Raw genomic sequence first — 16218 nt, 5'->3', positions numbered from 1 at the left:
AATGTCATGGTTCATGCTGAAACACTCCCCACTCTCTCCAAAAACTGGCACGACCTCCTTCAGCACTTTGATAATCCAGTATGATTTATACACTACCGTTCAAAAGTTTGAGGTCAATAAGATTTTTTTTAAAATAAGCTGCATTTATTTGATCAAAAGTACAATAAAAAGTGTAATATTGAAAAAAAAATATATTACAATTTAAAAAAATATATATAGTAAATTTGTGATGCAAAGCTGAATTTTCAGCATCATTACTTCAGTCTTCAGTGTCACTTGATCTTTCGGTAATCATTCTAATATGGCTGATTTAATGCTCAGCAGCATTTATTTGAAATAACATTATAAATGTCTTCACAGTCACTTCTGATTAATTTTAAAGCATACTTTGGCTGAAATAAAATTTATTTCTCGTATAATCTTACTTGAGCCCATCTTTCACTGCATTAGACTAACAAAATTCGAATATGTTCTGCCTCAGAGTAATAAATACAAGTTAATTGTGGACTTTTGGGATTTTAATCTCACAAGTGTCCCATAATTTCCCAACACATTTCTCATAATTGTTTTTATATTTTAATTTGACTTATTTCTCAGTGCAGTTGTGACTTTATTTGTTAATATATCAGTGTTATTTTATCACTGATACACTATATTAGTTTTATAAATATTTTGAATTAGATTTTTTGTTATTTTCTTTTTTTCATTTTAATTTAGTTAAAGTTTTATCTAATTTTGCTATGTTTATTTTTCTCAATATGTATATATAGTTCTTTTTCATTTTTATTTTAGTTTGGTAATTTTAATACATCAAATAAAGCTGAAGTTGGATAGCTTTGAATTGTAACACATAATATATATATATCAGTATATATATAATATATATATAAGCTGCTAATTCAAATGAAGACAAAGCGATTCTTGGAGCGACTTTTTTATTTTATTGTCAAACACGAGAATTATTTTTTTGCAGAACCGCCTGATCATTTTGGGTGCATCTATATCAATGAATTTTCTTAAGTGTTGATTATGTTGAAATACTTTTTTGCCCATTCTACTTGCTCAATTCCCAAGCCTAGCATTTAACAGTAATCTGTTACATTATACAAGCCACACAAGCACACACACTCTCTGAATCTGTCTCCCTTCTGTTGTGTGCCTAAGCCGATGTTTTGGAAACATAATCTATAGGTCAGAGCGATCCCCTCAGCGTGTGCACCTGTGGACCCCAGCCCAGGTAGAGTTAAAACCCCTTGACAACATGCAACCACACCCTAAAAAAGAGAGAAAGCAGCAATATCCTAGAATCCTCTGCTGATACTGTTGCTTTGCTTTATAGAATCTGTGTTGACAGACAGCTTGTCTGGTCTCATGTCTATTGGCCTGAAGGCATGAGACTTTATCCAAACTGCAGTTCTGCAGTTTGTTTACACACCAGTAGTCAAACATTTTTTCTATTATACTGTTGACAATCAGGAGACCGTGAATCATTTTGGTGAATATTAAGCCTTAAACTTGACAATTTGTTTTATAAGTCGCACTGTTACACTCGCACGATACTTACCGGGTGAGATGGGCCACATGACAAGTCTTCATTCGTGGTGACAGATTACCTGAAGCTTTTGTGCTCGGTGAGTCAGGCAGAAACCCTGAAAGCTGTTTGAAAACAACACCTGCCCTGACTTCCCCCCTTGTCCTTTTCCCTCTGCCTGTACTGAAGCTGCTATATGTCCATTTGTCTCTGGTTTCTACTTCAGTTTGAGAATTTTCAGCAGCCATTACTTTAGTCTTCAGTGTCACACAATCCTTCAGAAATCATTCTAATATGCTGATTTGCTGCGCAAGGAATAATTTCTTAAAAATTATCAACATTGAAACGGTTGTGCTGCTTAATATTTTTGTGGAAAACCCATGACACATATTATTCAGGATTTATTTTATTTTTTGATGAATATAAACTGCAACAACATCATTCTTGAAATATAAAGATTTTCTTTTTTTAACAATGAAAATGTCTTAACTGTCACTGTTTGATCAATTTAATGCATTATATGATAAACATGTTAATATCTTGCAAAAGGGGTTCAGTTAGTTGGAAGTCATTGCAAAAGATGGACAGAAGAAGAGTTTCTGAGAGAAACCTGCATCCTGTTTCCACTTGGTTTGACATTTTTTGTTTGTATTTTGCATCATATGTTAAGTGGGATTTAAGCGTTTAAATAATTTTCCGGGTCACTGTAACTTTTTTTAGTCTGATGGAATTAGAAATCATTGTCATGTCATCACTGTAAAGATCAACCCGCATCAGTTAAGCCTGAATGATACGGGGTTCATGGTGTTTCTTCTCTGCTGCCAGTGAAAACTAAAACTGCATGTTCTTCATCTGTGTGCCTAAATCTACATCCAACGTGTGTTTGGATTAGTTTTTTCGTTGTGAAAGTGTGTGAAGGCCTGGTGGTGTTTGCGTCACTAGTTTAGGCTTGTGAACAGGATATTTCACACCTTCCACGAAATAAAAGAATCTCATGCAAGGCTTGCTGTGAACCACGAAAGCTTCCCCTAATCAATCCAGCTTTTTATAGTTCTGCAGACACTCTTAATGGCCTCTAGTCTGAGAGCACAGTGGACGCCATCTTGCACTCGCAAAAGTGATATATTAATACCCACAGAGTGTTGGCATTTACGCATGAAGACGTTTTGTGAAAATGAAAGAAGGGATTGGAGAGGATGGGGCTTGGTCTTATTTATTCGAGATCACATACAGTTGTAATCCAACAGAAGAAAATAATGGAAAGGCACGACATGTTTGGAGCTATGATTTATATGTAAATAGTCTGGCTTGCATGGGTGATTTTTGACAAATTAATTTGAAATGTCAAATAAATGACTAGAAATAAAGAATGGACAGTTCACAGAATAGTTCATCCTGAAATCTTTTTATAATTTACTCACCCTAACATCTTTCAAACCTGCATGAAGGTAGTATTTATAGCTGTACAGAGTAAAATGCTCTTTCCGTATTGTAGTGGAACGTAAATAGGAGGACAAAATCTGTCAGGCAAGATGTTTACAGATAAATTTCAAATTAGTGCTTAGTACATTATGATACACTCCTTTTTCTTTGAAATTGAAATTCATGAGAGAGTACCCATCATACAACCCATCTTCCACAACCCATTTACTACCTTACCTGAAATTCACAATTATAAGACTATAAACATTATATTTTAGAGCTGACTGTTTGGATTTTCCTACTTATATCCAATCTTTTATGTGTATTAGTTGTTAAACCCCTTTAACCCGAAGCCAGCCTGGGTACTGAGCCTACAGGGGGCGCTGCAAAGTTATCGTCATATTACTTCTAAACCACTTGCTTGACCAGCACAAAATAGTGGTCATTTTAAAGCTTAGACGATTGGCTTTACAGTGAAGATAAGGAATATGGACCAACGCGTTAACAAGTGCTTTAAAAAATTGCTGAAAATATTAGAGGTGCTCCATTTTCATAGCATAAAGAAAAAGGACTCTACTTGAAAATGTGGTCTGTAAAAGCATCATACATATATCGTCGAAAAAGGTCTGAAACTACAAAGAATACAAAAAGCATCCTCTGTTGCAACTAGAGATCAAAGTTTTGTATATAAAAAATCGTGCCGAAATTCGTCGTGCTTTGGCTCATAACTTCGTAAAAACTACAGTAGATCGCATATCTTTATTTAGAGCAGATGGTCTTGACTCAAATGAGCCCACACGCAATAACACAATACCTAATTCATGAGAAAATCCCCACGGAATTATATTATATGCATGCTTAGCTAAAGATATTGGACTTCCTGGATCTGAGTGTTCTCCAAAATCCATTTGAAAGTTCAAGCAATCTAATCGTAGTCTTGGATATGGTGATGGGGTATGGTGTGTAGAGAACAATCGGTCACTGTTTTACAGCGGGAGCGTGGTTGGATTGGGCTTGATCGCTCAGATTGATTGCTCTTACTTTACCATGTGACCATAGAATAGGACGTGCATCACTGAGAGCACACTGGAAGATCATCAGGATCTTATGGGTTAAGTATTTTTAAGCTTTTATTGCGGCATTTACACATGTTAAATACTTTATTTTCAGTAAAACGCTCAGATTTGGAGAGGTTTTTGGACTTTTGATTTAAAAAGGCTACCTTGGTTCACATTTCAATGCCATAACTTTTCATTGTTTTCAGATATATCGACACAAAATTAGGTGCAGGTACATTTGACATGATTGTGAACCAGCGCCAAATTAATGTTTATGACTGGTCACAACTGCTTTTCTGATTTCAAGCTTGATAATTACCAAAGCAAATAAACATCACGAAGTTGCAGTACCTTTTTTTTGGGTTTTCTCAGAAGTGTTGTGACATTTTGTCTCCAAACATGATGATTCAAAATATATTTTTATCAAATTTCAAGATCAGTGTTCTATTAAATGAGGACCAGGAACTTGATGCTACCTGGTTGTTATTTTATTTTTTAAAAGTTATGTAAAGTTATAAGCCGTTACTTTTAAGTGTCAGGCACTGAAATCATTAAAAATGCCTTTCAGAGGGTGTAAAAGGGGTAATAAGACAAAGGGACAGACTACTACTAGGCTGTAAGCAGTTTAAGTAGCCTGAAGCCAAAACAAATGAGCCTCAAACCGAAAAGCGTTAGCAAGCAAAAAAACAAAAACGACAGTTCCCGTAATAAAACACGAATCAACATAGTTTGCATAGCATCAAATGAGCTGGGCATTGACTAGGTTTTCACAAAACAATGTTTTTGTTGGTTTCAATGCCAATCTCTATTCCACTGCTTTGGTATTATTTGCCTATAAATAGCCTATAGGCAAGTTAATAGTTACCACCAAATTACCCTTATCTGATAGAATAGCAATCGTTTATGTCCAATGTCAAACACTGCTAAACTTTTGTAACAATGCATTTAAAGGGGCAATTTAAGCCACCTGCCATATAAGGCCCTATCTTTTTGTGGATGTCCGTTACTCTTTCGTTACTGATATTCACATTGATACAAGATGGTGCACCTCAAGCACATCAGTCACGTAATTCAGACTCATGTAATTACCCAAAAAAAAACAATGTCCAAAACCATTAGTAGATTCCACGTAATTAATTCAGACCCACGTAATTACCAAACCATGTCCTCCGCAAGTAACTTGCAGTTTTATGTTTCCATTTACTAGAGGGCCAGAGGTTACGTAGTGTAGTTTTAAATTGAATCGTCCATGCAAAATGGTATTCAAGTCTTGAGATATACGTGCACAAATTGTATGGAACCTTCGTTCTTATTGCTTTTTAAAGCAAGTACACATTCACTTTAAATATATGAAGAGAGCAACTTGAACATTCTGCTAAATGTCTCTTTTTTTGTGTTTCTTTTCGGGTTCCGGGAAATGATGACAGGATGTGTCATTTTTCACTATACCTTATTAAAGGGGGCATATGAAATTGCTAAAAAGGGGGGAACATAACATTTTAGTTAGTTGATAGAATGCAATGTGTTTTTTGCGGTTTAAGGTTCAAAAACACATTATTTCTCCACATAATATACATTTATTGTTGCTCCCTCTATGCCCAACTTTCTGAAATGTGTCGTTTTTACAAAGCTCATTGTTCTGCCAAAGGCAAGGTGTTCGCTGATTGAACAGCTATCCAGCTGCATTGTGATTGGCTGAATACCTCAAAGTGTGTGACCGAAATGGTTATGTCCCTTGTGATGCCATGTCCCGGGCGTGACGAGACAAAACCAATAAAACCAATTACAAAAACTAAGCATTTGTTGCATCCAAGTGGGGACAATACAGTACGCATTATAATAATCTACTTATACTGTCCTTTTTGCGAGTTGAGTTGCGTTGCATATCACGCCACGTAAACATAAAACCATGTCTGCATTTGTGATCGGTACAGAAAATGACAAAAAACACAGTGCTCTACTTCTACAACGTTCAAAACTCGTGTTTGATATCATCAGTGGCAATTTCACTTTAAATATGAATACATACTTACAGGCTGTGAGTCAGAAGTGTCAGACTGTTCTTGCAAAGTTGGAACTGGCCCCACTTTACAGAAACAGCCTCTTTGTGCACAGACGACATTGTAGGCTACTCTCCTAGGTTGCAGGAAACATTCCTCTGTAAAATGCGCTACCACACATCTGAATATTTGGGTTATAATTTGTTCTGGAACAGTGTTGTAAATACAACTTAACCACTGATTTTCTAGATGTGTCCTCTTTTGGAAGGCCAAACAAAGTAGTTTTCGCTTTCACCATAGCTCTCGACATAGTGGCGGCAGCAGCAAACAATACTACAGCAAGAAGCAATGCTACGCCTTCTTTCTTTGCAAGAACATTTGGGGCGGTGTTATGCAAATCCTCCCACACAGTGACAGTAAGACATAAGGGGCCGTGCTTAAATGAGGCGTTTTTTAGGAGGGCTAGGATGAGTCTTAACTTTTATTTTTATGAAGAATATCTCTTTGGGTTTGAGACTTTAGGCTTTTTTTGCAAATTTAGGGGTCTATATCTATCGACATCTTCAAAGCTTACTTTACAATACATGTATTTTGCACTACTCATATTTTGCACATACTGCACACTGTTCTAGTATTATCGCGCACCTGTAAACTAGTTTGTTACTTGTACAAAGCACAGTAAACTATTCTATAAAAAATATAATTGCACTACTGTTGTTGCATAGAATTCATTTTTAACAGATACTTTTGCACACTCATATCCAACTGTATTTATTACCACTGTTCTCACGTTTGCTGCTGTTCATAATGTGTATATATAATCCTACATTGCTCTGTTCATAATGTACATGCAATCCTACACTGCATTCCTATTTATTATTTCTGTATATACTCTGCTCAATACTGTATATAGCAACCCCACTGTACATTGCTGTAAATCATAGCTTCACTTATTTTGCACTTTTTTATCTTATATAACAACACTATAATTCTTGCACTTCTGGTTAGATGCTAACTGCATTTTCATTAGCTCTGTACTTGTACTCTGCATAATGAACAATAAAGTTGAATCTAATCTAATCTAAATCTATGCAAGAACAGCGCTTGTAACACTCCAAAAGAGAAAGGAAAACTTGAAATTTGCATCATATGAACCCCTTTAAGGCCCACACAGGGTCTGATAGTAAGCTGATTTTGTGTTCAGGGTGTCCAAAAGTTTCTCTCTTTAGCCTGACAACCCCTCCAGCACAATTTTTTTTTTCTTCTGCCTTCTTGACAAAATTGCTCTTGGAAAGTAAACAAAAACATAAAATATCCTGACAAGAGCCTCAAAGGGAAGTGTGTCTGCTCTCACTGCACAGCCAGCCAGTTGTCAGGTGACTTCTCTTCCACAGGTGTGAACAGGGCTGAGTGGAGAGGAGGGATCTCAGCCGGTTGGACAGAACAAAAGCGCACCGGAACGGAGCTGTCTGCTCTATGTTGACCTTGAGCAACACAAAAAGCTGTCTGTCATTGATGAAATTTCTTTGCTTGCCTCAACTGGTCATTCCATGACCTGTTTAGGTGAGATGCTGTAAATTTTCATGGCCCAGTCATCATGGTCCAATTTGTTTGAGATAGCTCAAAGCAGTGGATGGCCAACCTTGTTCCAGAAAACATTCCAGACTGCACATTTTGATGTCTTCTTTATTTAACACCTGATTCAGCTCATTAGCAGAGGCTCCATGGCTGAAACTGGGTGTGTAAAATAAGGGAAACATCCAAAATACAGTGGTGTGGGAAATGCTTGGGAAACACTGACTCAAAGCATAGTTATAGCAAATTTAAAGCATATATTTTTATTTTCTAATCATTGCATACATTTTTCTCTGACAATTAATTTGAGTGTTTTTTGGTAAAAACAAAGTTCTAACATCTGTTTAGAGTTTCCCCATGTTATCACTGTAAAGATCATATGGATCAGTAAAGCCTGAATGAAGTTGCTTTGTTACATGGCAACTGATATTATATTATATTACATTATATTTGCCTGACTAATTTTCTTTATTGTAATCATTGCTATTAATATGTTTAATTTGTTTCATTTATCATATTACTGTTGCCACAATAGAAGCCACTTGATATAGTGCATATAGCCTTGCTTTAGTTCACAGTAAAACAGTTATACTCACTATGTGTCCTTTTAGTCATAAAACAGATCATTTAAAAATACAAAACGAAAAAAGTCAAGCCTTTTCTCGGGAATACTTGATCCATGGTAGCGTCAGATCAAGGTCAGGTAGTCTTCGCTCTAAGCTAGCAGTCATGAAGGCCTTGAATATTTGCATTTTACCTGCCCAGACAATTAAACACATTATTTGGGCAAAGCAAGAACAAACAGGACATTGACCCATTCCAGACAGTGGAGGAGCGGATGTGTGCCAAATCAGAGTTGGGTGAGCAGCCTTAAGAGGTTCTAAGTGGAGGTCCTATCTCTGCTCTGATAAGTGAAGTGCCTTGTGTCAGTGTTTTTTCAATGCACTCCTTGTTTTTTTCCTTATCTGCGATAATTAAAACATTGAAATTTCCTTTCACAGAGTCCAGGGAGTGAGAGTCAGACCTGTTGGGAAGCATCTTGTGGAAATGTAACAGGTTGGAGCATATCAGAGCCCGGTAGCTAGCCATCTATGGCCCAGAGGAGTGTAAAAATATTCACACACTGGTGCAAGAAAAACCCCATGTTCCACACTCACTCACAAACCCATCTTTCAGCCCAAAAAGGAAAAGCACTTTTAATATCCATCTTTTTATGGTAAACAACACAACTTCATGTGCATATTATTTGAACGTCGGCATGTAATATCATTCATTTGCTTTGAGTTTAGCATTTGTAACCACTGCAGAATAATGTGTAGAAGAGAGCAGGGCTAGTTGTGTAACTTTTGGGTTTTGTGTTTGACCACGGTTCCCTGAATGGGGAATGAGATGCTGCGGTGACATCACTGTATGGGAACACCCCTTTGGTGTGACAATTGTCTGAAGCCCTGTACCATCCCGCCAATCCTATTGGCCAAATAGCACTTGGCTCTGCTTTACGCATCTGTGTAAGCATAGTATACCTGCATGCCACTGCTATTTCGCTGAGATTTCATGGACTAAGGAAAATGCTATTAAAGATACGGAACAGCCAGAACCTCAGCATCTCATTCCCCCCCATTCAGGGAACCGGGTGATTACATTTACATTTATGCATTTAGCAGACGCTTTTATCCAAAGCGACTTACAGTGCACATTCAGGCTAAGATTTTTTTTTTACCTAACGTGTTTCCTGGGAATCAAATCCACAACCTTTTGCGCTGCTAATGCAATGCTCTACCACTGAGCAACAGGAACACTATGTCAGGCATGATATATAACCGAGATGTTTCCTTTCATAGGTTCACTTCATGCTGCGATGCTCTGTCACTGTATGGAAATGCTATACCATCACGCCTGATGTACTTGAGATAGCTGGGATCTGAGGAAAGCATTAGGCCCACGACTCCAAGGGAAGTCGTGACTTAATGGTTAGAGAGTCGGACTCCCAATCGAAGGGTTGTGAGTTCGAGTCTCGGCCGGCAGGAATTGTAGGTGGGGGGGGAGTGCATGTACAGTTTCTCTCTCCACCTTCAATACCATGACTTAGCGTGCCCTTGAGCAAAGGCATCGAACCCCCAACTGCTGACCCCCGGGGCGCCGCAGCATAAAATGGCTGCCCCCACTGCTCCGGGTGTGTGTTCACCGTGTGGGTGTGTGTGTTCACTGGCTCTGTGTGTGTGCACTTCGGATGGGTTAAACGCAGAGCACGAATTCTGAGTATGGGTCACCATACTTGGCTGAATGTCACGTCACTTTCACTTTCATCTGCTCAAGTGGAAGAACCCGGGAGCCAGGGCCCGTCCTCACATCCAGACTTGTAGAATTTGATGAAATTGATAGTTTAGGACTGTAGTGCCGCAGCACATATCATCCATAGGGAGATCCATTAAAAAAGAAGGCTTGCGACGAAGCCACTGCCCTCGTGGAATGAGCTTGGATTCCTAAAGGCGATGCGAGCCCGTGTGCCACATAGGCTAAGGATATAGCCACCACCAGCCAAGGGACATGCGTTGCTTTGTGACAGCACAACCTTTATTTTTACTCCCAAAACAGATGACCAGCTGGTCAGACTCAAGCCACTGGGCTGTACGATCAACATAGATCTTCCGCACCCTCACAGGACAAAGGCGTAGATCTTCTCTGACCCCGCCTTCATGAGAGAGAAAGCTTCCAAGACCCCCTGCTGGAAGCAAAAAGGATTCGAAGCGACTTTAGGAACATAATCAGGCCTTGGTCGCATCAAAACCTTCACCAATCCTGGTGCGAAATCCATGCACGAAGGTGAGTTAGAAAGAGCTTGTAAATCCCCAACTCTCTTGAGGGAGGATAAAGCTAACAGTAGGACTGTTTCTAAAGTTCTGATATCCTGACAGCCCCTGTAATACAATGGACAGATCCCATGAGGGAACTCACGCAGGGCAGAAACTGCGTTCATGCATTTCGGGATTAGGTTCATGGAGGCAGGTCTAATCCGAAAGGAAGAACACGATATTGATATGCTTTGCTCTCTAAAGTGAATCTGAGGAATTCCTATGTCTCTTGATGATCTGAATATCAAAGTATGCATCCTTCAGATCGATCGTGACAAACCAGTCATTTGGCTGAATCTGAGACCAATTAGATTTCACTGTCAACATCTTGAATTAGCTCGTTCTGAAATTTGCTAAGATTCAAATGGCGTAAATCCAATATTGGCGTAAACTGCCATCTTTCTTTTTTTTGGGGCGGGGGGCACAACAAAATATCGGCTGTAAAAACTTTACTCGGTCTGAGAGGGGTGTACTTCTTCTATAGCCCCCTTTTCTCAGCAGAGATGACACCTCTTGTAGCAGCACTGTGGTTTCTTTTGAACTCACGTACTGTTGGAACGCTAATGCACATCCAACCTTCTCACTGCAGTGAGAAGTTTGGATGTGCATTAGCGGTCCAACAGTGCTCTCTAGTGGAGGGCACAGTCCCCGACGAACAGCAGAAGGATAGGAACTGCTGTTAGGAGCCTGAGGACGAGAGGTTTTCGTCTTCGAGCTCAGGTCAGTCTTTTCCTTTATATCGGTGAGGTTTAGCCAAAGGTGGGTGCTCAACCATCACCATCCCCACCATCGAATGGCAGTGTGCTTGGTGGCACGTAGCGCCAAGTCGGTTGCCCACCACAGTTCCTTCACAGCCTCCAGGGTGATGCCTTCCCACTCATCGAGCTCTTTCAATAGCTCCGCCTGGTAGGCCTGAGCACCGCTATCGAGTGGAGCGTGGCCGCCACCTGACCTGAAGCCGAGTATGACTTTCCGATGAGGCTCGACATGACTCGACATGGCTTCAACGGGAGGGGGGCGAGACTTCCAAGCCGTGGGCCGAATACCGACGAGATGTGCAGCTAAAGTCTCTTCCACCGGCAGCATCGTTGCATAACCACTGCCCGCCATGTCAGCGATAGTGGCGAAATCCACAGCCATGGCGTTTGTGATGCATGCTGAATACGGCTGCTTCCAGGACCTCGAAACCTCCTGGTGAAGGTCCAGGAAGAAGGGGAGCAGCTTACGGGGCTGAGCAGGTGCACGACTAGTTAGAAAACGGTTGTCCAGCTTAGATTGAGATTCCTGGGCCGCGTCCGCTTCCCAATCCAGCCACAGCTTATCCACTGTGCGGATAACCACATCCAACAACTCGCTGTAGGAAGTGGAGATGCATCTCTCCTGCCGGCCAGGAGGGAGAGATCCACATGTGTCGGCCAGTAAATCCTCCGAAGCCACGGTGGACAAAACGTCGTCGTCACACAGCCTGCAGCCGAAGGAAATTGCACTTCAGGCCTCCGGGGTGGGCCGTAGATCCTCATTGGCGAAAGCAACGGCCTCCACGAAGTTTCTGCCGACTTCTTGCAATCGAGTGAGGGAGAGCGAGCGAAATGGAAAAACTCCAGTGCAGCACTGTCCTCACAGAAACGGGGGGGTTGGATGTGGGGGGGTTGGATGTGGGAGCGACCTTATCAGCCGCAGGCTGTCACAGTGGGGACATGTCGGCACCTAGGCACACAACTCACCTTTCATGAGTGTCCCCCGCTGTGATAAACCTGCTACACGGTTCTTTACATTTCCAATGACTCATAGCGGCTGCGAATAGGAAGAAGAAGTTGTTGCTGAGAACGCGAGATGCTTTTCTAGGGCACAGAAAATTCACTTTCAATTTCCTGAAGGAAATTATATATGAGCGAAATAGCGCATGGCACGCAGGTCTACTATGCTTACGCATGCATAAGGCGGTGCCAAGCGCTATTTGGCCAATAGGATTGGTGGGCTTCAGACATTCGTCACACCAAAGGGTGTTCCCATGCGGTGATGTCACCGCACCATTAAAGTGAAAGGGAACACATGGTTTAAAAACGTTTCCACATATGCTAGCATGACGAACCTAGTGGCAAATTAACATTAGCATAGTGAAAAAACTGCGACAAAATTCGAAAAATCTTTGAAAGGTATCACAGAATATTAACCATAGCAAATGAAAATTTAATCTTAGTTTTTAATGTTTTATTAAAAAACATGACAAATATGTTATTTAGCAGTTTCGGATTGCTATTGAGAAACCGTGAGAAAAACTTTAGCATCTTAGCACTGACTGCGCCTTGTTTCATCCGATTTGTGTATCTAATTTTTTCTAGTTTTTAATACAGTCTATGGTTTGGATGCGAAAAGTGTATCTTTATGTATGAAAATGTTTTTTTGTAAATATAATTGTGAATCTGTAGTTATCCATTGGGCATGTAAAGTGGATTATCTCAAACTTCATTTAGCGAATCCAAATTTAAAGTTATCTTAAAACCAACCATATCCTATTGTCATTCTTTTTTTTTTTCCCTTCTTTTTTTACCTTATTTAAAAGGGGGATTTTTTCTCAAAATGTAACGTGATCTGAAACAACTTTCCTTTTGCAACTGACATCACAAAATCCTTACTTTCCGGCCACCAGCACTGGCACAGTTCTGGTATGCAGGCTAATCAGTCTAATTAACCTCTTGATAAATCAATTCCTGCTCTAACACTGTTTCTCTTATAATATCTAGAGTATCAAAAGTGAAAATGTTTTTAATTCACCAAATGTCAGAAAAACCACAATCGCTACATCACAACATCTAAAACAATCTCATCCCTACAAGAAATCATTTATGCATTGATTATTTTTTACATTAATTTTCTTTAACCACACACACTCATAAAACCCTATACATTTAAATCTGTGGAATTACAAAGCCGTTTATGTAGTTAGAAAAGTGTGTGTTTTCACAGAAGAGAAGCAGAGTTGATGGCTGATAAATGCATCCCACTGGAAGGAGAGTTCATCTCTTATGGTTTTACTGTAAATGTTTACATTCCAGCATGCCGTGATGTTATCAGCTAATCATTTCTGGAACAGACTGTGGAGTCCTGTGGGGTTGGATTATTGGTGGTGTTGGGGGGGATGATTCGCCTGAGGAGACAGGTCAATGTGAAGCTCATGCTCTCCTCCAAACATAGGTATTAACTTGTGTGCCATTTCTTTCCTCTTTCGTGCCCTTTCTATAGCCGGGATGAATGCATTAACGTCTCTTTCCACTGCGCGCATGGGAAAAATTTAGCTTCATGTTTCTTTCTCCCACCTTGAAGCTTGATCATCTGTTCAAGTATCATAGAGAGGCCCTTAATGCATGGTGATGTGAAAAAAAAACTCAATGAAAGTCGTGACATTTGTTGTAAGTAACTTGGTACGCGAAATTAATGCTTTGCCCATCCAATTAAAACACACCAGCATGTGAGAGCTTATGCAAGACAGTACCGTGAAAATACACAGGTAGGTTGTTTACCTATAATCACGCGGCCCGGGGAGCAACTTGTTGAGTGCCTTGCAAAAGGGCACTTTCAGCCAATGGGTGAGGTGAGGGCGGGAAGAGAGTGTGTTCATAGGGGATCCCTTGGAATACACCTGCCTGCCAGCAATAAACTCGAACCTGCAACCCAAGTTCTTTACAGTCCAACACTACCATTGCGCCAAAGCTGCCTGTCATTCCCATTAAGCCTTTTATTTTTGAACCTGGTTTGGTGTCTTTTTTGGCCTCTGATACTGAAAATACTAATCAGTCTCAGCTTGGTAGCGAGAGCCCATTTTTGGTAGGTTGTTTACCTAAAAAGTTTTAAAATGTTGATTCTGTTTTGCAAATTGATTCAACCACAGTTCTGAGGTTATATCTCATACTTTGCATTTCTTTAGGGAATTATCAAGATGGAATAACCTGTTTGCAAGAACCGTTTTGCAGTTCTTTTCAGTGACACTAATTGCGCAAACGAGGAATGATTCCTTTTAAGATAGACATTGAACCTGCTTTTTGTCTTTTCTCTGATACTGAAATAAATGAGCTGCTTTGTAGAAGCCCATTTTTGCCATTGAATAAAAAAAGCAATTGCAACTTTTTCTCTCACAGTTCTGAGTTTATATCTCATAATTTAGCATTTCTTTCACATTATAAGAAAAGAAGTCAGAATTGCAAGACGAAACTCACAATGTTTGAGGGGGGGAAAAAACTTGCGGAATTACGAGTGCAAGAAATTCTAACTTTTTTCTTCACAATTCCTGAGGGACATCACAATTTGAGTTTTATATTGGTGACAATTCTGACTGTTTTCCTCAGAATTCTGACTGTACATCTCACAATTCTGTTTTTTTTCTGCACCATGAAATAAAAAAATAAAAAAGGTTATTGGAAACTACATATCTCACAATTCTGACTTTTTTTTCTCATAATTGAGTCACTGAGCCACATGTTTCTGTGGCTCAGTGGTAGAGCATTGCGTTAGCGGTGCAAAAGTTTCCGGGTTTGATTCCCAGGGAACACATGTTAGTGTAAAAACAAATGTTAGCCTGAATGTGTAAGCACTTTGGATAAAAGTGTCTGTTAAATGCATACAATAAATGCATTTTTTGGAAGTACATATCTTACAATTCCAACTTTTCTTCTCAGAATTTCAAGTTTATATCACTTTCAATTCACAATTCTATTTCTTTTTTTTTCTCTCTAAGAATTGTGAGAAAAAGTCAGAATTGTGAGATAAAACATTGCAATTACCTTTATTTTTTATCCCGTTCCAGAAACAAACAAAAAAACACCCTGGAAATAATGAAGCTCTGATCCTTTTTAATTGCTCATAAAGGAAATTGTGTGACATTCTGGAAGTACTTACAGTTCTTTGTGCGAAATCCCTCAATCAGTCTCCTGGCTGGAGACAGACACTTTTGTTATAGTTGATCTGGGAGGGGTCTGACTCATGGTTGATGTGTTTTGAATCAATACTTTGTTTCACCTATTTTACTTTTCCTCACAGATGAATGTCGGAATGAAACATGGCAAAATAACAATTTGAGGGGGTTTTTTTCCCCGTCATTGTGAGGCTTAATTGCTGAGGGATTTTGTCGTAGCAGGTAATAATGAGTATGCAGTGGGCGAACTCTCCCAATTGCTTTTGTTGTCTTTGTGAGGGTTTATAAGCCTGCTCACTCTTGTCTGCACAAATCGTCTGCTCTACTCAAAAACTGTGTTTACATACTTTTTCACGATACATTTTGTTTTTGTATGAACAGAGACATCCATATGGTTTCTCAACTGTGCCCTAATTCCTCTTCAGAAGCTGATCTATTGACATGTTTGTAGAGAGGTCTAGATTAATTTAGGGTGCTAATAAAGGCTTATAAAGGCCATCATCATTAAACTATTTTAATTATAAAAAAGGTTTACAACTAAAAACGAAGATACAGAAACTTGGGAGACATTTAATTATTCAATAACCTAAAAAAACAGCTACTAGAAAAGAAACTGATATTGTAGACATTAATTGGGTTAGAAGAAACACCATGGTTCATTTATTCTTAAACATGACTTTAAACTCATTAAAATTATTTTTACTTGATTTAACTATAAACTAATGAATGCATTTAGATTGATTCAGTGATGCTAAATAATATATTTTGACTAGTTAATATAGATTCTACAGGCTTATATTTTTGCAAGTATTGTTAAAGCATATTTACTAGCATTTTTTGCATTTCATTATAGTAAATGTTTTTCATTCAA

This window comes from Cyprinus carpio, chromosome A13, assembly GCF_018340385.1.
Source record: "Cyprinus carpio isolate SPL01 chromosome A13, ASM1834038v1, whole genome shotgun sequence".
Taxonomy (NCBI): domain Eukaryota; kingdom Metazoa; phylum Chordata; class Actinopteri; order Cypriniformes; family Cyprinidae; genus Cyprinus; species Cyprinus carpio.
Note: the sequence above shows the minus strand (reverse complement) of the source record.